The sequence below is a fragment of the Canis lupus genome, chromosome 17 (genome assembly GCF_011100685.1).
Source record: "Canis lupus familiaris isolate Mischka breed German Shepherd chromosome 17, alternate assembly UU_Cfam_GSD_1.0, whole genome shotgun sequence".
NCBI lineage: Eukaryota > Metazoa > Chordata > Mammalia > Carnivora > Canidae > Canis > Canis lupus.
In genome coordinates, this window is record NC_049238.1 from 5,602,857 (window position 1) to 5,627,510 (window position 24,654).

Sequence of the window (24,654 nt, forward strand, 5' to 3'; positions counted from 1 at the left end):
ATGAGGGAGGCCACGTGCTTGCCGCAAAGATGCTCTATGTTACCTCCGGAATGAATTGCCACAGGAGCTACAGAACCAGTGGGAAAGACAATGTTGCCATAGCACATGACACGCTAACTCCTTGAATGCTCCCACAACCCCATGAGGCAGAAGCTGTTAGCATCCTCGCTTACGGGTGAAGAAGCTGAAGTTGACAGAGTTTAAGTACGTTGCTCCAAATTACAGAGCCAGTAAGGAAGGAACAGAAGAGGTCTGACTCAAGATGCATTTGAGTCATGAATTATGCAGCTTTCTGTTGAAAAGACCTATAGCCTCCAGAAAGTAATTTAGGTATGATTGTTAATAATGATGATTAGTAGTCATAGCAGTATGGCAGTTAGCATGTATTGAGTGCTGTGTGCCAGGCACTGGTCTAAACTCTTTACATCTATCAATTAGCTATACAGCAATCCTGTGAGGCCGAATTATTATATTATCCCCCATTGGACGGTTGAAGAAACGAAGTCCCAGGCTAATGCAACCCGTGAGTGGTTTCTGTAATGAATCTGCGTAAAACCATTCGCTATGTCCTCTTCCCATTTCTCGACAAGAGAGGGAAAGAAAAAAACAATATATGTTGGTCTGATCTGATTCTGGAACAGTGGCAGCACCAAAGGAAAAAAGGCCTGTGTCCACTCTTGCCAACCCTTCTTTGTCCCTTCCAAGTGCATGAAACACCACAATACACACTGTTTGCTGACCCTGCATGGGACCCCTGCTTCCATCTCCACTAAAATGAGAACAAACACTTTTAGAAATGAGTGATTTAATACAGCACATTCCAGGCCAGTCCATAAAGAAAACATCCAGTCCAATTTTAAAATGAATGTAGTCCAGATCTACATTTTTACTGATACCATATGCATCTTGCTGGACCTTCATTTTAGTAGATTCTCATTCCACATGTAAATAAAAATAATAGTGCCCATCAGAGCAGATCTCTGAACAGGATACTTCTTTATAACAAGAAATATAGCAGGAAAATGTGTTTGGTCATGCTCCAACACCCCAGAGTTGATGTGGGAACCAGAAGCAGGCATCACTATAAACTCCTCAGCGCAATCTTCCCTCCGCACAGGCCAGCAGCTTCTCTGAACTGAGAAATCAGAGACCACAGTGATGAGAAACCCCAAGGAAGATATCATTTCTTGTAACTTGGGGCAGTAAGCTATGAGTAGTTATAAATATTTTCACTTACAGAAAACTATCAAGCGGAGCCTTGCACATTGGCACCAACTTGGGATGTTGAGTTGAATTTTGTGTCATCTTAAAAAGAATTTTTGCCATTTGAATAAATTTGAAAATGATTCAAATTACACCAATGTAAGTCGTTATAACTTGTCCCCATGGGATGGCATTGTCATGGTCTATGACAATATATCCTGCCCTGGAGTAACATCTATGGAAAGGGTCTTCACACCATTATTTTTCTAGAAAAAGAACTCATATAATGCACAGTGTTTGAGATCAAAGTTTTACTATAAAAGCAATGAAGGAAATCACGAATTGTCTGAACAAGAAACAAATGCTCTTCGCATGGGTTCTGAAACCAAGGCAATGTTGAGAGGTCTCTGGGAGCACATTGATGATTCAATTCAATCAGAAGGAAATAAGGCATGCCGTAAAGTCACATGTGGAAATGTAGGTGGTGTCCTAGAACAACGAGTCCTGATTAAATGAAGTGTCTGAGCATCATGTGTTCACAGCTAAGAAAACCACACGGCGGCTTCAGAAAGGTGTTAAGATTCTGTCCCCAAAACACAAATCAGCTGCAGTTTCTACGTAGGGAGCCAGCAGCACCTTCTCTGGAACCTTCCAGGACTGCCTCTTACTGGGTAGCAGGAGTGAAATGATCATATTGTTTCTCAGGCTGCTGAAAAATTCTAGGGAAAAATGTTCCATCTGTAGCATGTGTTGTTTATGATTCTACTCTGTATCCTTCCACATTCATGTTTCTCCAAACTTCCTCTGGGCATCAGGTACAAACGGAGGTGGCAAATGCTAGCGAGAAGGAAAAAAAAAATGGCTGTTGCTCAGCAATTCAGATAGAGTATAATCCACTTGGAAATCAAGACGTCCCTCTCCTGTCCCTGTTCACAATTCTAGAGAAAAAAAAATCAGATTTTGACCTCAAGTTTGCAACTATCATTTGTTCAGATAAAATGTTGGCTCACCAAAATCATTAAAGCTAAATATTAAAAGAGTAAAATTGGTTACACGGCACGAGAAGAGGGGCTTGGATGAAATTGGGCCGATCTGTAAAAAATTGGAATATCGCATCTGGTAGAGGTTCCTGATCTCTGTCTGTCTACATTTCACTCGTGAGCACCGTGTGGAGGCCCAGCCAGCATTGCTGGGACCTATGTCCAACTCAGAGAGTCCTTCTACCAGCAGCACCCAAGTTTGCAAGATCACATCCATGCTTGAGAAGCAGTAATCTGAAAATAAGGACATAGCTTGGTGTGTTGACAAAAAATGAAACTGAGTCACTTACCTGGCCCTGAATTGAGATTTGGGGAAGGATGAGCAACCAGGTCCCATGCAATTGGGGAAGAGGGGGGTTGGGTAGAAACATGGAGCCTCTGCACAGGATCTATTAATATGAATCTATTAATATGAAAATTAATGTAATGTGACTGGGCTTGTTTCTCTTCACACAGTGGAGTAAAAACCAGGAGAGATTATTTTGCAGAATGATGACCTTTCCTGTCTAGTAACCCCAGGGAGATCTGGAAAAGTATGAATTTTGATTTGAACAATAATGAACTGGTAAGTGATACAGCTTTTGGCTGTATAATGACTATATTAATTTGCTGGTTCTGGAGTTCAACCCAAACAGAGGCCCTGAAGAGATAGGACTGTTATCTAAGCAACAATGAATAGTGCTGAATATGCTATTTAGAAAGAGCCCCCTAGTTCTGTTCTGCTATCATGAACAAAGCTTTTATTCCTTGGGCAACTTTATAAATTCTCATAAAAATTTAATAAACGTGGTAAAATCTAAAGCAGAATTGGGTTGTCAGTTAAAAACAAGGGCCGGTTTCAATTTGTTTTAGACCTCAAAGTCAAAAAAACACATCGAGAGGGAGAAACTGTCCCTCTCTTCCGACATACATTAATTTCCCCAATTTAGGAAAAATGACTTCTCTGTGATAGAGAGATTGAATTTTACCTCTGCTTGGCATGGTGTCAGCAGGGTAGACCCTTATCTGTTAATTTGCCAGTGAGATGATTTTTTTTCAATGGCACTTTTTCCCCTCCACAGTGAGGAAAAAAACCCTTTCAAGTTTAATTTGATTGTTGAAAGGCAGTAAAGGACAAAACTGAACTTTATGCATACTAAGGATTTATCACTCCATTTGCCGGGCTTAAAGCAGTCCATGCAGCTAGTACTCTAAGGATTGTTTGAATTTTATATAACTTGTGAGAAAAAAAAGACTACCTGGCCAGCACAAGGGCCTGCCTTATCAGCAGCTGAATTGCAGCCTTAACAGCATAATTATTCTGTATCGGATTGGGGGAAATTCTAGGATGTTCTGGAGTGCAATTGTATTATGTTCAGGGCTCTCCTCTCAAAAGGGATTTTCTGGCATTGGGTGCAGAGGAATGCCATTCAGGGAGGGTTTGAAGGTTGTGCATTCCCTATGCTGACAGCTCTGGGCAGCTCGCTCCCCTGGTTACATCCAGGGGTGCGGTGGATTTCCAGGTCTGGGAGCCACACATGCCTGCATGCTGAGGAGAGACCCCAATGCTGAGTGTGGCTCCAGCCTGATGCATGAAGGGAAGGCAAAGGCCAAACCCTGCCCTGAGAAAGCCAGGCAGGGCTGGCAGGGAGGGGAGGGGGCGATGGAGAGTCTAGTCCTTCCATTACCGCCACACTCCAGAATGCATGTATGTCCCAGGAACAGGAAGGAGGGAAAAGGACCCCCACCCCACTCGTGGCTCCTCTCCAACCCCGGGACCACTGCCCACTGGACCTGTAGACCTGTAACTCTGTGACCCGAAGGCTATAGACAGAGAAAAGCCAGTGTAGGCCGCATGCAGGCCGACCCCCTGTGCAATAAATCCAATCTGGTTGCCATTTTCTAATCAGCCAGATGCTCTCCCTTCTTCATCCTCCACTTTCAAATCTGAAAATTGAGATAGTCAAGGTGTCCATTGTACAGGGTTGCTCGGAGGTGTAAGGCTCCCTGTAAGCACTCCACGGGCTGCCAGGCAGTTGGACTGGTACTGTGCCTGATTATGCATGATCCTCTCTCCCATGTCCCTCCTTCAGATTTATGTGGCTCAACAGTCATGTTTTCATCTGGGCCAGTCACCCCCTCCTGCTAAATAAGCTCTTGGTGAACCTGGACCAGGGCCCGGCAATCTCGACATGAAGACAAAGAACCAGGGTAGATGGGTTCTACCTCTTGAGCGTCCTACTGGTGCCTCAATTAAAAAAAAAAAAAAAAAAAGAATGTTAAAAAGGACCCCAAAATACCAGCCCCAAAGGGCTGTTGAGAGAATCAACATGTGATAATAATAAAAATAATTTCATACATTTGAAAGCACTTCTCAAGTGTTTTTAACCATAACTATTGGGCATATGAACATATATGTCAGTTGTTTGAATTCACGATGCTAGTTCTAGGAGCTCTTCTGAATCAGTGAAAAAGTTGCTCTGAAATAGGATACTCTTACTGGAGCTCCTGTTGCCCACAGTAAAAGATAACAAACCATGAGAGACTTGCCTTCTATTTCGGGTCTCTTCCCCCCTGCATCTCCTCTTCCTCCTCCCTCTGCCTCTCCTCTTCCTCCTCCCCCTACCTCTCCTCTTCCTCCTCCCCTCTGCCTCTTCCCTTCCTCCTCCTCCTACTCTGCTCATCTCTGCAACAGGATCCTCTCACAAGGTCCCATCCTACCTTGACTACCTTCAAGCCTTCAGTGACACACAAGCACCTGAAAGGATCCCACTCTCAGGTTCACTCTAAGCCACCTAGAGTTGCCCTTCCAAGGGCACAGATTCATTTCAAAGAGCATTCAAAAGAGCCAAACAGGAAAGTATCTTCAAAAGAAAGAATCCTTTTGTTGCCCATGAAGCTGTGCTTCCCTACCAGGCTGACAGCACTTCCACATCAATGATCGCATTGACCCCACACCAGTCCTGGGAGGCAGGTATGATCAGCTTGGCTTTGTGGATGGTGAAACTGAATACAAAGCAGCTAAATGACCTGCCAGCACTCAACAAAGGCCTTTTGTAAACCTGGAGCAGGCTAATCAGGTAGTCCTCTTGGCACAAAGCCCTCCAGAGAAGGAGAAAATAGACCCTGGTAGGTATTGGTTAGTTGCTCTCCGCGCAAAGGTGAAAATATCAATGGAATCTGTTTAGAGAACCACAGCATAAAGAGAGGGTGCAGCCATTGGGTGCTTTTGACCCCCATGGGTCAGAGAGTCCACTGGAGAAAATGGAACATAATGCCAGGGCAATCCTGGGCTACCTCCCCACTCCATGTTGTGGGCACCCCCACCTCCAGCAGAAAACACCACAGACAAGGGCTCTACAGCAGATTCTCCTGGGCTGTCTTGACTCTAGGCCAGGAAGCATGCAACTAACCAACAGCCTTCTGCAAGAAAATACTTCTTCCCCATCTTCATGGAGGCCTGCCCGGCTTTCACTGAATGTAAGATGTGCTCTCTCCATTGATCCATCTCCCACATGCAGCTCCCTAGTCCAGGGAGCTAGTCCTGCCCCCTGTGACTTCCCTCCAGCCCTCTGCACTGTACAGTCTCCATCTCCTCTAAAAAGTCTTTCCCCCCCCTTCTACTCTAAACACACTCATTCAATGGCTACATATTTATGGAGGTCTCTGCGCCAGGCACAGTGATGGAGGAGCACGTAGGGACCCCCTTATTAAATCCTTCTTAAAAAAAAATAAAATAAATCCTTCTTAAATCTTGTGTTTGTGTGTGTGTTGGGGGGGGGTACTTGATACTGATTCTAGCTTCGTATCTGTGCCCCAAAGGCCTAGCATCTCTTTTCTCTGAAAGCCCAGAGTGCAAGGTGAAGAAGTTAGGGTAAGAGAATGGAGGTGAGTTTGGGATCGCAGCTCAGCACCACCCAGGGGTGGACCTCTCTGTAGAGGTTGCAGAGTTCCCTGCCTTGAGTACCTGGATCTCACCAACTGCTTCCTGGCCTGCTGACGAGCCCCTGCCTGGTTCCAGACAATCAACAGCACGTGAAAATCACCATAAGCATCTTCATGACTGGCATTTCTACTCCAAATTCACACTTGCCTGTCTGCAGCCCCCTGTAGGTAGATTAGCTCACATTTTCTCCATTAAATTGCACAGCAGTGCTGTGCAGGAGATGATACTGTCCTTAATGTTACAGCCCAGGGAGCCAGACCCTGAGGGGGAAGGACTAGTCCAGGATCGCACAGCTGGGCACTGGAGGTCTCAGGTTCAGCAGTCGTGCCTTGCGGAGCTTGGAAGGAACTGAGGACATTCACTTCCTCCATGTGTGTGAACCTGCCATTTTACTTCAGATTCTCTTTACAAAACGGCTGTAGAACTCAGCAGAGGATGCTCTGATCCTCATCCACTCACTGGGAGAGGGTGGGGTCAAGAAGAGCCTCCGTGGGCTGTGAAGAAGCAAGAGAACAGCTATTTCAAGTCCCATTGACTTTTTGTATGATTTAGAGAAGGGTATTAAAAGACCCCCGACTGAGTGAAGTCATCAGGTATGTACTGAGCACCCTTCTTGTGTCTGGCACAGAACCAATAAAACAGTCTTTCAGTATAATTCAATTTAGAATTGGGGCCAATGGGGAGTGAGTTGGGTGGGGGTAGGAAATGATGAACTGCCTTACTCCTGCCCTTTTACCTTCTTACCTCCCTCATGATGTGGCCAAAGTAAGCTATTGGCCATCTCTTCACCCCAATGCCTGTGCCTACCACATGCTCCCTCAAACATGTTCTTTAAGCTCCAATATCTGTGCCTTCGCAAGGACTCATCCCTTCTCTTTGGGATGCCCCTGACTTGGCCTTTCATCTAATTCCTTCCCTCCCTACATAGCAATTCCAAGTGCCTGAGACTATTTGCTCCCAGATTTTTTCTTTTTTTAAAAAATGGAATAAATAATTTAAATGGATAATTAACAAGCAGTGTTATATTAGCTCAGGTGTGCAATAGAAAGGTTCAACCGTTCTATACATTATATCTGGGAACCTTTTCTGATTGTCCACAACTACATGTGATCTTTCCTTCCTTCAGTAGAAAAAAATATCTCCTCTCAGCATTTATATCCCATCTTGTCTTTGTGCAAAGATTCCTCCCTTCCCCGATCAGTTTTTACACACACACACACACACACGAACACACACTGGGATGTGAGAAGCTATCATTTCTACTTATTAAAAAAAAAAAAAAAAGGCCTTCAGCAGTTGCCATGATTATCCACATAGTAAATGTCTAGTTAGTGCTGACCAAATTCTACCTGGTAGGACACGTGGAAGACAGTTGAGTAGTGGGGTGGGATGTGGAGGCTAAACACTACACGTAGTTGTGCAAAGCTGGCTGACAGTATGCCTCACCCACATTCACACCTCCTTCCCAGGGCAGGCTGCATTCAGCATCTCATCAACACCATTCTGCCTGTGGTGGGAGCTCCAGACTTCTCTGAAGGTCCAGCTTGAGTCCATTACTCTCCAGGGCTCGTCTGGAGCCTTCACGGGCCCCACGTCTCAATTCAACTTCTTCCTCTGCCCAATATCACGCTTGTTCCCTCCTTTTCATGGGTGTTAATCCCAGGAGGCCTCCTCCCTCATCAATATCCTTCAAGAGCAACATGGAACCAAGAGCAAGCTCTTTGAACACTGAACAGGAAGACAGAGCAGGTGGTTTCCTTATCAGGTGGGGGCAGCCATGCTTCAACCCCCTTCCTCACGTCCACCACTCTGACTCCCAGGTCCCCTGCCTGTCCTCTCCTAGCAGTGTCTCTTTCACAGAGGTGAGCTCTGTGTCCAGTCATGGTGCAGGTGGTAGTTATCCAGATGGTATAAGGCAAAGTGGGCCAAAAAGGCTCTCTGCCCACAAATGCCTCCTAGGGACCCAAGCCTGGGAGTGAGATTCCCACCACTATCATCAGTTCTTGAGGAGGTGGGTGTAAGCTCTTCAGAGCATGGAGGGATGGGTAGGATACACCCACACAGTAAAATGAGAGACACATTGGAAAGGGGACTTGGAGGAGGTGACATGTGGAAAGGACATTTCAGGGGGCACCCGGCTGGAGAAAAGCCCAGAATTGAAACTTGTATTCCTGCTACTATTCAGAGTTTGGGTCGCACTTTTAATTACAGGAGTGCAACATGCAATGAACACCCATGGGTGATCATTACTGGTTCCATTTTTAACATACTGAGAGGTGGGCATGAATTGGTTCACTCAGTGCTGCTAAGTGGGAGCCAAGCTTTGGCAGTCTTCAGATTTCAAGCCCACTGCCAATCGCTTCGGCTAGTTTTGTTGCTTCTAGCCACAACTCAGGCCCTCCAGTAGGCTCATGGGTCCCAAGGCACCCAGGTTGGCTGTGATCTGAGTCACAGCTCTCCTCAGCTCATGTGACCACTCCTAGACTGGCACATGTTCATGAAACACAAGCCTAGGGGTGCCGAGCAGGGACTTCTGCTTCCCAAAAAGAGGGGGCTACCATAATCAGATATTTCTATTGTTTCTAAAATTTCATAGCCAGAAAGACCTCAGTCTTTCTGCTCTTCTTCTCCAGAAGGATTCATCACAAAGACTGGGAAGATGGATGGACATTTAAGAAGCTCACGATGGTCTGGGGTCCAGGAGGCTAGCCATGGCGCTGCCACTTGTCCTAAAACATGAAGCTCACAGTTTTATCAAAACCCTAGATCATGTTTTATTTTCTAACTATTCAAATATGTAATTAGTTCAAAGTCAGGGTTTAAAAATGTTCAGGAAGTCAAGAGGATGCTTTATATCACCCAAGTCATCCAGTTTGGGACAATAATCATTCTCTCTTACAAATTTTGGGTTTTGCCTTTACTTAATTGACTTTGGCAGTTGGCACACAACCTTTAAAAATTTTACTGAAATGTCAGCCTTGAAAGAAAGAAAAGATTATTTGATTAATTTAATCTAAGTGCCAACTAAAGCACAAATGTTCCCCATGGACGTGTTATAACACTAGAGGTTCACAATTGATTGCTTGAGGATAAGGGAAAAAATGAACACAGCAAAATATTTACTAGTTAAGCAAGTAAAGTTTAATATATACAGAATGTCCAGAGTCACACCTGTATCCTCTGAACCACCAAAGCCTGGAGCTGGTTCAAATTCATAAGTAAGATGAATTTTCAAAATGAAAGCACAACCTGCTGAATCTGTAAGATAAGAACAGTGAGTGGTAAGCCAAGGACATGGATTTCATCCTTCAGAAACTCCAAACTAAATAAGAATCTAAGACTTTAACACCACTCTGCCTTTGCTCAGTGCACAGTTGTGTTGCAGGAAAGAAAAACATAACCAGAATATGACGCTGTCAGCAATTGACTTCAGGTGCCATCTGCATATATTCCTGGCACTATTAATTTGCAATTAACAAGGGCCTTATGTTTTATTCCCCTGCAACTTGCTGTCTTGAAGTCTGATGGAGGGGGTTTAGCGGAAGGGAACATGCAGGTGGGTGGTGAGCCTTCTCAAAAACAAATAATTCTGCTTTTCGATACTGAATCACTGGTATGTAAGCTGCTCTTTCAAACTAATAAAAGGTCATTTGTTGAAGGGAAGTGGAATATTTCCATTATGTCATCGTGTGAAGCAAGTTCCCCAACATGTAGTAGTACATCACAGAGATGAGCATTGTGCCATGGGGCAGGCTGGCAATCTTTATTTACATTAGACACAGTCCTTTTTGAAAGTCCAGTGTGGTGGGTAAACTCCTAAACTTTCGAAATGGTCAGAGGAGAGCAAAATCTACTGAAAGCCTGAGGGTGCTAAAACAGAGCAAATAGCAAGCGTTCTAGATTTGTTCACCCTGGCTTCTGATTCCCGGGTAAACCACTTTCCTTATTTACAAAATATTTTTTTAAAAAGCCCATTGTAAGGATTAATCCATCCTTAAATAATAAATCCTTAAATTAAATACATTATAGTATAAGGATAATTATAAGGTGCCTGGCACCCACACAAAAAAGCACCATAAATGTGGGTTACTGTATGCCAGGTACTCGGCTATTTCCTTCTCTTGCCTCAAGGGTAAAAAGTATTTCAACCAGTTACCAACAAGCCACTCTCTGGTAGGGAAACAAATGCCCCTCCTGCCCATTTTATTGAAAAAGAAGGGAAGGAATCTGAGTGGCTTTTTCACACTGCTGTACACTGTCCATAGGAAAGTTATGTTGGTACAAAATGGAGAGTAATTTTTCTTGGTCAACCTTCTAAGATAAATTATTTCAGAGTCAAAAGGGCAGAGGTAATCCCCACGCTCCAAGGACATTGATCAGAAGGGCTCCTTGTCTGACCTGTACTTATTCTCAAAGGGAACAATATAACCCTGGGTGACGAAATTACATGTGAATCCAGCTGATGGGTGACATGAAATGGATTGAAAACCACTGATCTTTCCTCGCTTGATGTTTGGTAATACACATAGCAACAGACATCTGCTGGCATTGATTGAATGCAGACATAAAGCAAAATAGCCGGTCAGTAGTAAGCTGGAAAAATAGACTCTTCTAATGCAGGAACTAGAATTATTTAATGAAGCCCAAATAAGTAATAACACTAAAAATAAGGCACAGGTACTGATCACATCCCCCACCCCACACCCCGTGTCTTGTAGCTATGCCAGCCGATAAGCAGGAAATCTGAACATTTAAATTAAAAGTCTCCATGACACTCAGGAAAATATAACTTCCTCCAGAGCTGGAGAGAAACGCAGGTGTTTCTGCATCATCCAAAAATCCTGCCACTTACAGAAAGAGCATTTCATGGTCTTTGGAGGCCGGGACACAATTCCCTTGAACACCCACTCCCGGGCCAAGACTTAGGGACATGACTCATCCGGAGCGAACAAGGCAATTTTCTGTGGGGAAAACATGTCTCCACCCCAGATGTTAGCCAAGTTCTGCTTAATTAAGTAAAGTTCTGTGAGCCTGAACACGTACTAGCAAATGCTTTCCGTTCTCCTTGAAAAACTGTGGGAAAAATGATGATGGGCAAAGGGGAGAGGTTGAATACTTGCACACTTGCTTGACCCTAAGACAGTTGATGAATTTCAAAGATTTGCACAAAGATAACAGATCAGGAAGTTGCCGTTAACTTTAGAAAAGAATTCTACACTTTACAAAATAGTCAATTTTCTGCAAGATGTATTTATTGATCACCTGCCGTGTGTAAGCTGGTAAAAAGAGATGTTTGTGACTGGCAAGTGGAAAGATAGGAGGTTGTTATGAAAGCAGGTGGACAAAAGTGTCAATGAAAACATTTCTTCCCTGATAAGATTTCAATTCTGTGGGAGAATCAGCCATTGGCAACCATCATACAAGATGGAACAAATATGAACCAAAGAAAGATTAAAGAAACTTGCTGGAGATGGGTACAGGAAGAACTGATCAATTTTCACTGGGAAAAAAAAATCTGGAGGATTTTCCCTGAGACCAGTTTTTAAGCTATGCCTCTACTGACACTTTTTTTTTAAAGATTTGTTTGTTTGTTTGTTTGTTTGTTTGTTTGTTTATGAGAGAGAGTGTGAGGTAGAGAGAAGCAGAGGGAGAGGGAGAGAGAATTTGAAGCAGACTCCGTACTGAACATGGAGCCCAAGGTGGGGACTCGATCTGAAGACCCCAAGATCATGACCTGAGCCAAAACCAAGAGTCAGACGCTGAACTGACTGAGCCACCTGGCGCCTGCCACTGGCACTTTTGTGAATACAATTCTTTCAGGCACAACTAAACTGCTTAAAACAAGTATGACTTTATAAGGTGTTACAGACTGGATTGTGTTTCCCTCAAAAGATATGTGGGAGTCCTAACCCCCAGTACCTTAGAATGTGAACCTACTTAGAAGTAGGGCCATTACAAAAGTCATCAAGTTAAAAAAAAAAGTAAAAAAAAAAAAAAATAGTAAAAAAAAAAGTCATCAAGCTAAAATGAGGTCATTAGGGTGGATCTTAATCCCACATGATTATAAAAAGTCCTTATAAAAAGGGATAGGGACGGGGAGGGAGGGGCAATGTGAAAAAACCCAGGGAGAATGCCTTATGAAGATGAAGGAAAGATCTGGGTGATGCTTCCACAAGCCAAGGACCACCAAGGACTGTCAGTGAACCACCTGATGGCAGGGGAGAGGTAGGAGCAGATTCCCCCTCAGATCCCTCAGAAGGAATCAACCCTGCTGACATCTTGACCTGACTTCCAGGCTCCAGAACTCTGAGAAAATATATTTTTGCTAGTTAAGTCTATCGCACTTTGTAATGGCAGCCTTAGGACAGCCCTAAAGCAAATCTGCCATTTTGAAAGGCATTATTTTAGGATCTCTGGCTGAAATCCCTGTTCTCCTAAGGTGTACCTGGAGATTCACTGAGGTTCAGTGAAGAAATTTCTAGGACTTCTATGTATCTCATTAATTTAAGACTTTCTTTTTGGCATATGTTTTAAAGGCACCATATATTAACACTATAGCAAATAGATCATAAATAAACAATTATATGTCTATTGGATCCTTTGTTCAAAAATTATTTTCTGATAGTTATGAATAATCAAAAAGTTGTAGATACTACTATTAAAAGTGATAAAATTCTAGATAATCATAGAAAGGAATTAAGAGATCTGATTCCTCTAAATTTCTTGTGGCTGATATGCAATCCCAAATATACAAGCCCATGGTCATGTGGCTTTGACTGCTGCTCCATGGAGGTGGCGATACTGTGATGATAGCCATCAAAGGGAGATGTCCCTGCAGGGTAGTTGCCAGTTACTGAAGGTTTTTAGGGGCTAAAGGAGGACTCAGAATACCTCTTATCTGAAAACCTTCTTTTCTTATCTACAGGTAAAGAGCCCAGCCCTGTAGACACATACTGCACTATGACAAAATATTTTCTTTCTCCCCACCTGTCTTCCAAATAGCCAGCACATAGAAGACACTGAATCAAGCTGGGAACCCTTTTGAATAAAAATCCTTTTTTTTTTTTTTACCCACCTCTCCTTTCTTCATTTGGTTTATACTGCTCATTTAGAAGGATCACTTTCCACCACCCAACCTGTCCAGATCCAGACCCTAATTACACCAACAAGAGAGGGGGGTCAAATCCTCTGACCCAGAGCTCTCTGAGCAACATGAACCTCCCTGAACTTGTTGGTTGGGATGAAAAAATTAGCATTTAATTTAAGATGACCAGCTGAACTACTGAATGTATCATATAAATGCAGCATCTTTCAAATAGGTCACAATTGTGTTCCTTGAGGTCCCAGACAATGCTTTATATTTCCTAGACCCCAAAGTGTCTGGCCCTAGGGTTAAGCTAAGGTTAGCCTATGCAATCAAAGTGAGGGCTTGTGGGAATGCTAGAGCTTTCACTTCGGTGATGGAATGAAATCAGCCTGGTGTCAGCTTGAGCTAGATTTAAATTCTAAGTCCAACACTAGTTTCATGATCTTGAGCAAGTTACTCAACCTCTCGGCCTCAGTTTCCTTATTAACAAATGGATATAACAGGATTCAACAAGCTAATGCACACACGTCTGTTGAGCACAGTAACTGCTCCATAAATATTAAATGTGTCCATTTGAATCTATGTTTAATTCTGCTAATTATGATCATTCCATTTCTCTTTCCTGCTTGCCAATGTTCATCTTCTGAACATGTCAAAGTTTAGAACACTACTTGGTGGTATTAGGGAAAAGTCCTTTAAAAAGAAAAGGAATCATGGTCTGAGTATGGCTGTGTTCCTTCCCATAGCTCCTTTCCCCTTAGACATAGTCAATGTGATGATGGCACTGCCAACAGAAACCGAAGATCCATGTGTTACCAGCATGATTAGAGTCTCTCTCTCCTTTATGCCTGAAAATTCTCAAGGGAGTGGTGGCTCAACTTATATTTGATATCCAGAGATGGCTGGGTTCATTTCTATTTTCCCAGAGCCTCTATCTTCTCAGAGTAAATAATAAGTTAGTAATCCCAGAAGACCAATTAAACATCATTTATCCAAGTCAGCGTCAGGTTGGGAGTATATCATGGTGAGCAGAGCGGAAGACAGAGGGGAAGAAATGGGAGCTAGCCCCAGCCACCAAGAAGCCAAGACAAAATTAATACCTGAGTTATTGCCTTCCTTCCAGAACCATGGGCTTCCTCAGTTGTAAATAGCAGGCCTCATTCTCTCTAAGAAAACCAGTGGAAAGTCTACATTCTTATGTCTTTTTCCGGGATCCCTGGGTGGCGCAGCGGTTTGGCGCCTGCCTTTGGCCCAGGGCGCGATCCTGGAGACCCGGGATCGAATCCCACGTCGGGCTCCCGGTGCATGGAGCCTGCTTCTCCCTCTGCCTGTGTCTCTGCCTCTCTCTCTCTCTCTCTCTCTGTGTGACTATCATAAATAAATAAAAATTAAAAAAAAAAAAAAAATTTGTTCTTATGTCTTTTTCCTGATCGACTCATGATTCTCTGGACATGGACCTTCCATAAGCCTGTGGTCCAGCTACAGGCAAGCTGAGCTATGCTTCTGGAAGCTGTGGTATACAACATTGCCCACATTACCTACTTCCCCTCTATCACTAACATCTTGGAAAGTGTGACTAAGTGTGTAAGGCCTGGAGGGTGCGGTCTGTCATTTTAAGATGGTTATGTCAATATAATCATCTTCAGCACAGTACTTCCAAGCCAGAGTATATGAAATGACCCTCTACAGGGCCTTAATTCACCAATGCCCCATGAGTTTGACATAAGCAGAACCTAACTGTATTGCTTTTCAACAAGACTGTGGGCCAAATCATTATTTCCGAATATACTCAAACTTTGAATTAGCTCTGAAAGACATAAATGAAAAGTCTTATTCAGACAACTGAACAGATAGTGAGCAACTACTATGAGCTACATGCTAGGGAATTAAAAGCATGAATTAGACGTAATTATGAGATTATTGTAAAGAGTAAGTGACATAATAGATGTCCAGGTGCCTAACACCATGACCACTGCACCAGGCAGTCCTTTTCCCTTCTCCTCATCCTCCTCCTGGGAGACATGCAGGGACACAACTCCCCATTCCTTTCTCCACAGGCGTTTTTCTGTGATACGAACCTGGTGCTGTGGGGTGACAGAGGAAATAGTGATGCCACCAGAGACAAGACCTCAACCAGCCAGTGGAAGACTCCAAATTAGAAAAATGCAAAGCTGGGGACGCAAACTAGGCCAACTGGAACTCCACCTTGCTCTTACTTTCACTTCTCACTTGGGGAAGGGATGCATCTCTGAGCACCACCAGCAGCTCCTACTGACTTCCAAAGTCTGCATGAGGCTGCGGGCTGTTATGGGGAGAAAGATCCTTCACTTTGCCTCATGGCTCTGTCAGGACTTGCAACATTTGAAACACATAGAGCCATCCACTATCCCACCCAGAAGCATTCAAGAGCAATTGGAACAAATGCCTGATTAGGGAAAGCCAGCCCATAGCACACAAACTATAGGGCGGCCCCCAAGAAAGTGCCCCTGCAGGCCACAGAGTCACTCTGGTTGTCACAACACCCTCTGTCCTCCCCCTCTGCAGCCCCTACCTTCACCCCTATGCCCCACAAATGTCAATGGAAGAGAAAACAATTGTTCTGGAAAGATTGAAAACACCCTTCTTGCTTCTTGCCAGAGCATTTGCATTTTTGGAAGAGGTTCTTATTTCTTTTTAAGGCTCAAAGTGAGAAGCTTTTAGAAAAGCTAAAAATATCTGTTAAAGAAGAAGGGGGAAAAACTATCCAGTTTTCCCTTCTTTATGTGCAAAAGGCTCGGAGGCACACAGAGGTGCAGAGTCAGCTTTTCAACTGGCATGTCTGAAGGCATAGGGAAGGCACCGTGTCATGGGGCCTGGGTCTTTAGAAACAAAGGTACGTGGAGGTAAAGATAAAAGAAACCCAAGAGTGCACTATGGAACCAGCGCAGTTGAAAGCCGAGAATGTTCTACAGATTCAACTTAATATAAACTCCTCGTTTTACAACTAAGGGAACTAAAATACAAACAGATGAAGTGAGTTGCCTGGAGCCACAGTGCTCTGTTCCAGGAGCTGAGATGTCCTCCCGGCCCCGGAGCCCCTGGGCTGTCCAAGGTATGCCTTGGACCTCTCTTCAACACCGCATGGCTTCTACCTACAACCCTGGAAATAACTCTCGAGGCTCTGGTCCAGGCCCTCCTCTGAAGTGGGGATGCCTGACTCATGAGTAGGCTGAGTTTCCTCCAGCAGCCCTGGTGAGCTGCACAACTCTGCAGTCTAGGGGCCCCACTTCCGGAAATCACAGAAACACCAACACTCTCAAAGGGAGTTTTCACCAAGGACAAAAATATCAATAGGTAGGCCACTAATTACTCAGGACCGGAAGAATTTAATTTTCAATTTAGAGCTTGAAGGTCACACCCTGCATTCAAGAGACAAGAAACAGAGGCCAAGAAGGGGCCATGATTCGTCCAGTGGTGTCTGAGGTCAGCGCACGACTGGAGAGCTCTCCCTTCCCCTTGCGGCCAGACCTGCCCTGCCATGTGGCCTCTACTGAGTTTTTCCTTTGTTTTTTCCACTTACTCCTTCAATCAACACCAATGTTGAGTCCCTACTACGCACCCGACATAGTTCCTGGCACTGAAAATACAACACTAAGCAAGACAGATCCAGATTCCTACTAGGGGGATGGTGCCCCCCATGGATCCCCCCGGGCTCGTATCTTCCTATGAGATGCACGCATACAAGATGGCCACACCTGGGCTTCCATGAAAACTCTTCTTCCCTTCAGGAAGGAGAGCACTGGCGATGGCTCCCCAAGGCCCACAAAATGGAGCACAAACTCCTGGCTGTGACATGCTTATAAGACTCTGCCACTACTCAGCCTATCACCTGATCTGTCACTCCTTTCCTCTCTTTCCTCTGCCACTCTAGCCTTCTTCCTAACATTAATGGTGGGGGCTGCCTGGGGCATTCGTACACATGCCAGACACTCCGTGAGGTGCTCTGCAGTAGCCGGGTCACATAGCCCCACCGCTCACCAGGAGCAATGCCACCGATTCTCACCTTTGCTGCCTCATTGGGATGACTGGGTGGGGCTTTCAACTGTAAAACCACCTGAACTCCACCACACCAAGATCCTGAAGTAATTGGTCTAAGGTGCTGGGGCATCAGGAGTTGTAAATGGTTCCCCAGGTGATTCTAATCAACAGGAAAACCTGAAAAAACCAAGTAAGACACTATTCTCTCCATTTCATGGATAAAGAATGAGAAGCTCAAAGAAATTATCCAACATTCCAATGCTAATTCCTATTTGTGTTTTTTAAAATGAGGCTAGGGGCACCTGGGTGGCTCAGTGGTTGAGCGTGTGCCTTTGGCTCAGGTCGTGATCCCGGCGTCCTGCGATTGAGTCCTATATCAGGCTCCCCACAGGGAGCCTGCTTCTCACTCTGCCTATGTCTCTGCCTCTCATGAATAAATAAATTTAAAAAAAAAAAGCTAGGAAGCAGTTTATATGGGAATGGGATTTCTCTCTTGTATGTCTATTGGAAGCCCCTATCTCCAGTATAGGGTGGCCAGATTTAGCAAATGAAAATGCAGGATACTGAGTTACATTTGAACTGCAGATAAACAACAAATAATTTTTCAATATGAGTCAGTATAAGTATGTCCCATGCAATATTTAGAGACATACTCATTCTAAAAAATTATTTGTTGTTTATCTGAAATTCAAATTTAACTGAATGTCTTAGACCTCATCTGCAATGTGAGTATAGTAAATTATCCGAAACTGAAGACTGCATTAGTCTTATTAGGAGGCAAATTCCTTGGAAGTACCTTCAAATTATTACTTTAAATATTATACACGCTCACTTTACACACAGGAGTCATTTATTCACTAAAGCTCACAAATAGAATGTTCATGGTGCAAAGGATAAAATAAGAAGAGATGAACTCTCTAGATCTCCATATAACCGCTCCTCCTATATGCCTAACAACGAATCTGTCTGTCCATGTTGGTAACGCACTTGAGATTTTTCAGTGCCTTTTATTCTTTTTTCTTTTTTTTCTCAGTGCATTTAGCAAATATTTCTTGGCTCTCAGAATCACCATGTGAGAGAAACAGGCATTATTCAATTTCAAGACAGACAAGACAAGCGCTGACAGTGGCAATCACTGAAGGTCACATCGATGGTCAGGGTTGGCAACTACATGGCTCAGCTTCCACATTGATTTTCAGGTCCCCTGGTGCCACTGTGGGTGGAGGTTTCCTCTTGGGTTTTACCCAGTCCTACTCAGACAGATGAGGAGGGAGGCTGAGCCCCCAGTCAGTGTTCCTTGGATGTGCCATGGATGCGCTATGGACTCCCCCAAATTCATGCAAAAGCCCAATGACCAAGGAGATGGGATTAGGAGATAGGGCCTTTGGAAACTGGTCAGGTAGTGAAGGAGGAATGGGATCAGTGCCCTTATAAAAGAGACTGCAGATTGCCCCTTTGTCCCTTGCACCCTGCGAGGACACAGTAAGATGGCCATCCATGAACCAGGAAGCAAGTAAATCTGCTGGGGCCTTGGTCTCAACTTCCCAGCCTCCAGAACCATGAGAAATAAATGTTTAAGCCACGGTACAGTACTGTACAGTATTTTGTTAGAGATGCCCCTCATTCACCTTCTGCCCAAGGCCTCGATCTTTGGCTGCTTTCTTTGGACCCTGTTTCTACCCTCCCTGTCCCCAGAATGTGACCAGCTACCCACCTTCTTCCAAGCATAACACCCATGAACACTTGCATCAAACAATTATTTTAAGTCCTTCCATCTCATGATCTTTGACACATCCATGTAAAGGATCTGCGAACAGCAGGCCGAATAAATAAGAACGCAGACGGAACTGAATTCCCTTCCGGCTGTCCAACCTTTCCGAACACCAGTAGCCTCATCATTAGAAAATCCCTTCTGGAGGCCTCTGGGTGGCTCGGGGATTGAGCGTCTGCCTTTGGCTCAGGGCTTAATCCCAGGGTCCCAGGATCAAGTCCATCGGCCTCCCCGCAGGGAGCCTGCTTCTCCTTCTGCCTGTGTCTCTGCCTCTCTTTCTGTGTCCCTCATGAAAAAATAAATGAAATCTTTAAAAAAAAAATCCCTTCTGTTTTGTTTAATAGACATCCTCAGACTGAACGGTGACCATCCCCTCCCCGGTCGTGTCCCATGAGGAAAGGTCAAGACAGATTGACCTTTGGTGGTTGGTGGTGATGGGTGGTTGCTCCTGCCTTGAGGGGACAGCAACAGAGCCAGCCTCTCAGAGGCCACATCATAGCACCCTGTGCCACCCGCTGCCCACTGGGTGGACCACTCAGGAGAGGCCAGCAGTCACTCCCATCACACCCTCTGACCTCAGCTGGTTAGCAGGTGCCAAGCTCCGAAAGCCTTCTCCCCTGCCCGGGGAAGGAAAAAGCAGTTGTTTGTGTCAATAACCCCTGGATCCATCAGTTTTGTGTCAGGGCTTATCATAGACAAGGTCATGACAGCGGACCTGCTGTACCGCCTGCCCACAAACACACACACACACACACACACACACACACACACACACACACACGGCAGGTTAATCCCTGTATCGTTGGCTGCCACTGGTTTCTTAAGGAGCTTTTACCAGGGCATGTTCTGATTTCAACAATGACTTGCTAATGGCTTTACATTTCTCCCAAGTATCATAAGCTGTCCTTGTCACTCTTATCTTCTAATGAAATCAATAAATTCAGGAGACAGCAAGAGATAGAGCAAAGGCAATGCCAGAGCCAAGGGCACAGTGGGATTATCTGCTAAGCCATAAATAATCATTTTGAAACGATGATCAAACCTTGACTTTTGCTTAGAGAATGAAGTTGAGGCTGTCCTGGCAAAATAAAATTTCTTCCCCTTTTACTTAAAAGAAGCAGCATGCACCCCATACAGCTGTGATCTCGCTAACATTGAAGACTCTATCACTGCAAACTCTATTCACGTGCCTTTTAGGAGCGCGTACAGGCAGCTGGGAGCATTTTCACTTTCTGCCCTGTCTAAAGTGTGTTCGTGGCAATGAACATCCCAGGTGAGTGGTTGTTTTGGTTACCACACAGCTTTGCCTTGATCTTTAAGAGGTTTGTTATTTGGTTTCTACATTAATCCTTCCTCCAAGTTGCAAAATCCACTCTTCCCTTTAACTTATTTCTTCCTATTTCTCCCTCGTTCTGGACAACCTTGACCAATCACCACTAGTCTACTGCTTTAGAGAAGTCCTTAGTATACTACTCCCAAGCCACGGTGTTCCTACCTGCTGCCCTTCGCCATCACAGCTTCCATGATGCTGGAACATTCTCAGCTCTGACAACACGCCCTGTTGCCTTCTAACACAAGGCTTTACACATGTCATTGTGCTCCCTGGGGCACCCTCTCCACAACCTGCACATCCAGAAGATTCCTACTGTCCTTCCGACTTGAGTTGGCTGTCACTCTCCAGGGATCCTTCCTAGAGCTCCCTCTTTATGTTCCCTCTTTTTTAATACTTTCTGTAGCTCTGTTCCCTTTCTTTCCAAGGCTCACCTTCCCTGAGAGGGGTGTCTGATTGCCCCAGAGAAGGTCAGGTTGAGTCAGCCTTGGTTAGAGAAGAGATTGTCCATTATAGACATAGCCCCAGGATGCCATGAAGCTTCTTTCAAAACAAGTGATGAGCTGAGCAGGTACCCCAGAAGTTATCACACACACACACACACACACACACACACACCCCACAACCTTCTCCCATGCATTTAGAGGTATCTCTGCCTAACATGGCATATGAGGAAAACAGGCTGCTCTCCCTATGAAGATAGGTCAAGGCGGTCCTGAGGCAATGCTGCACCTCCACTAGTCCCACGTCAGAATCCAGCATCCCTGGTGTCATCCACCCCCCGCCCCCAGATTTGCCCCACAATGATGACCCATGAGCTAAAGTATACATGTGACTATACAAACACACTTGGAATGCAAGGCTGTGGAAAAGAAAGAAGAAAGAGAACAAACATTTCCCACTGCAGGCTGGGCTTCCAGACCTTAGTGGACCAGTAAGTCTGAAGGCAAGCGACTCAGGACATGGGAAAGGTGAGCCGTCTACCTCCTGCCTGAAAGTCTGTGCTTGGCTGGACTTAGGGGATGCACATTCCATCCTCAACTCTGAATGATGTCTAATTATCATAGAAGATACCTGGCAAATATTTTAAACTCCCAATTCAATTTCCCCATTGTGACTTTTGCTCCAACCTCCTACTCCTACCTCTCTGCATTTTACCCCCCAGGTGTGTTTCAGGCCACCTCTTCTCAGACTTCCATGTGCAGATCAATTATCTGGAGAAATTCTGGGGATTTGTTTGCATGAAGATTCAGCTTCAGCAGATCCGAGAGTCTGCACTTCTGAGGAGCTCTGGCCCAGGAACCACACTTTGAGTAGCAAGACTCTAAAGATGTGGTAGGGTGGCATCTACAGAGCTCTAAGTCTGCTGGGTGACTGTCCGATAGTAAGCCGGTAACTAGCTGATGACCAGTTACTTTGTCAAGCTGTCGGTAATACAGAAACCATATGCCTACTGACTTCATCCTGACCTTGAAGACTTACAGAAAGGGATTTTGACTGACTGTTGGCAACCCAGAGAGCATTGGACCCTCCCCAGGGAGTCTTTTAATTCCCTGTGGCTTACTTTCTTACAAGAAGTTATGATGGCTGCTTCTCTGTGTCAACTTGACTCGCCATGGAGTCCAAATTAGACATCATTCTGGATGTGTCTAGGAACGTGTTCTCAGTTGAGATTAGCATTTGAATTGGTGGACTCAGTAAAGCAGATTGCCCTCCCCAAGGTGGGTGAGCATCATGCAGTCCATTGACGGGCTGGATGGAAAAAGATAGGGTCAGGAGGAAAAAAAAACCTTTTCTCCTGCCTCACTCTGTAACCCAAGACATCTCACCTTCTCCTGCTTCTGATGGAGGCTTATGCCACTGGCATCCCTGGTTCTCAGGCCTTCAGACTCAGCCTGAGTTATACCATCAGAGTGTGGGTAGTCAGCCTCCATAAACACGGGAGCCAATTCTTCATAATAAGTCCACACGTTTATATCTATATCTTCCTGGTTCTGTTTCCCTGGAGAACCCTGAATCATACTTAACTCTGTGCATCGCCCACCTCTTCTGACCTTCCAGTGCATTCTCTGTCCTCTGCCTCAAACAGCCCACTAGCACCATTAACACCAGGTCTTTGTGCCTGGCACAGCTGGCTGAAGATTTAGTTGAAGGACATTTGGATCAGTCAGAGAATTTTCCTGCCAGTAACATAAACATTAACTTTTTAGATGCCATTGTTCTCAAAAGTTCTGTCAACCCCGCAATAAGAGGTATCCTCACTGGCACAGGCTTCTCTGCTCACCCCCACCCTCATTTGTCCATTTGCGGTGCAAAATTGTGCTTTGCTGTTTTCTTTCAAACCATGCTACTCTCTCAAGCAAGAATTTTGCTTGACAAAAAACAAAAACAAAAACAAAATATATTCAGAAGAGAATTTACACTATTTTCTTAAGTGTAGAAGACATTGCAATTGCAAGTTTAGATGAAAACATCATTCTCCCCTGTGTTCAATACATGGGTTGGATTAAGAAACATAGAACCACTTATTATACTAATTTCTAGTAAATGACCTTGGACAAGTCTTTCAATACCGCCCTATTTCCCTAATTATAAACGATGGTTAATGGTACCCTCTTCCTAGCTGTGACATTTCAAAAACTAGTAAGGTAAAGTGTCTAATGCATGCTTGGTAGGCCATGACCTTTCTTCTCCATGCCAATGTCCCGCTTTCCCCAAAACTGACTTTCATGTTCATGTCAACATGAGCCCCTTGTAGCAAAATTAGAGCAGCAATCCTGATGAATTTAGGGGGAAAAGTATAATGTACTCTAGGCTTTCTGTTAATTTGGATTATCAGTGCCACCCTCTCTTTCAGCATCAAGGATAATTGAAAGTCGACTGTACCATTAAATTAACATCAACTTTAAGCTTTTGCTTTAATTAAACCTGCATTACATTATTCTTTAGTGCCAAGGAATAAATTCCTTAATGACAGTGAGTCAATACATCCAAGCCCAGGAGTTGCCTTTTATACCAATAGAACCAGCCCATGAAGGAGTCACATTAGCAGCCCTTTGCAAAAAGAAGGCATACTATTTTTAGTCTGAAACTCCTGGACTGAAAATCAGAAAGCATCCAAAGAGAAACGCACCATTTGGTTTGCCTCCAAACACACTTGTAAAGACATGCACCCTTCTGTTTCCATATTTTTCCCCTTCAGATTTGTGACATACACAAACAGCAAGAAGACAAACGTCCCCATTAAAACACATTGATACCATAATGACATTAATCATAACAAAAACAATTAGAAGAAGGCTCACAAGATAGCAGGTATTCTTCAGGACCTAGGTAACCCTCCATCATAGCAGACTTCTGGGAGCATTATTCCAACCACTGCAAAATAAAAAGCAAGGGGGTAGGATAGAGAGAAGCTTGGTCTGTTTACATCTAAGCAGAGATGGGGATGCTTGCTGTGCCAAGTGGTTCTGGACTCTGAGCCTCATCCTGATTTTCAACTGAAAAGTGATTTAGTGAATTTCTTTTAATTTCTTTTTCCCTTTGAACAAACAAAACTGGGACATGGGAATTAATATAATTGAGTCCCTTCAGAGAATCCCAGCTGCCAAATCAGAGTGGGACATTGTCAGAAAGATAGGAATTGGGCCCAGGAAGGATTGGAGGCCCAGGGGAAGGCAGCTCAAAGGCAGAGCGTTGCCACGTGCACCCCACAAATGTACCTTAGAAGGAGAAAAGAAAAGGAATAGGAGAAAAGGAGAAAGATAATCACAGGTTATAGAATCTGATCAACTCATCTCACAGGATCTGAATCCAACCAGAAGAGCAAGCACCAGGATTTCAATCTTAGGACTAGGATTTCAATCTTAGGACCTTTTTCGAAAAATGCATGAAATTGTGTGTCTCGGCCCCCTGCCTGCCCAGGAGCAGAGACTGCAGCAAGTGGAGAGCTATGGAAAGAAGTCAGTGAGAGTGTAGAGGAGAAGTACCTGTTGGTGGACCCGAGCCCTGGACATCAAACTATTTGCTTTTCCTCCCACTGACCAAGTCCAAGGTGAAGGTGGCATCTCTCATGTGGAGACTGACTTTCAAAGGGCTTTTATGTGCAAGCCCCATCTCATTTAATTCCAACAGCATGTCACATGTTGGACTGGATGGTGATAACCACTGAGCTCACTTTACAGCCAACAATGTGGAGGGTTCAATGATATGCATATGCTGGTCATATGTATGGGTTGACCATTATCTCAGAGAGAGGCCTCTAATCTTCCAAACTGCAAG

The 24,654-nt window shown here is 44.4% G+C and overlaps 1 long non-coding RNA gene across 1 annotated transcript; it reads right to left on the bottom strand.

Annotated features, from left to right (window-relative positions):
* Positions 1-788: 788 nt before the first annotated feature.
* On the bottom strand, positions 789-23,850 carry LOC119869687. Its single transcript, XR_005372029.1, has 2 exons — positions 23,679-23,850; positions 789-2,040 (listed from the first exon to the last, which is right to left on the bottom strand). It is a non-coding gene; the product is annotated as an uncharacterized LOC119869687 (long non-coding RNA).
* Between the last annotated feature and the right edge of the window lie 804 nt (positions 23,851-24,654).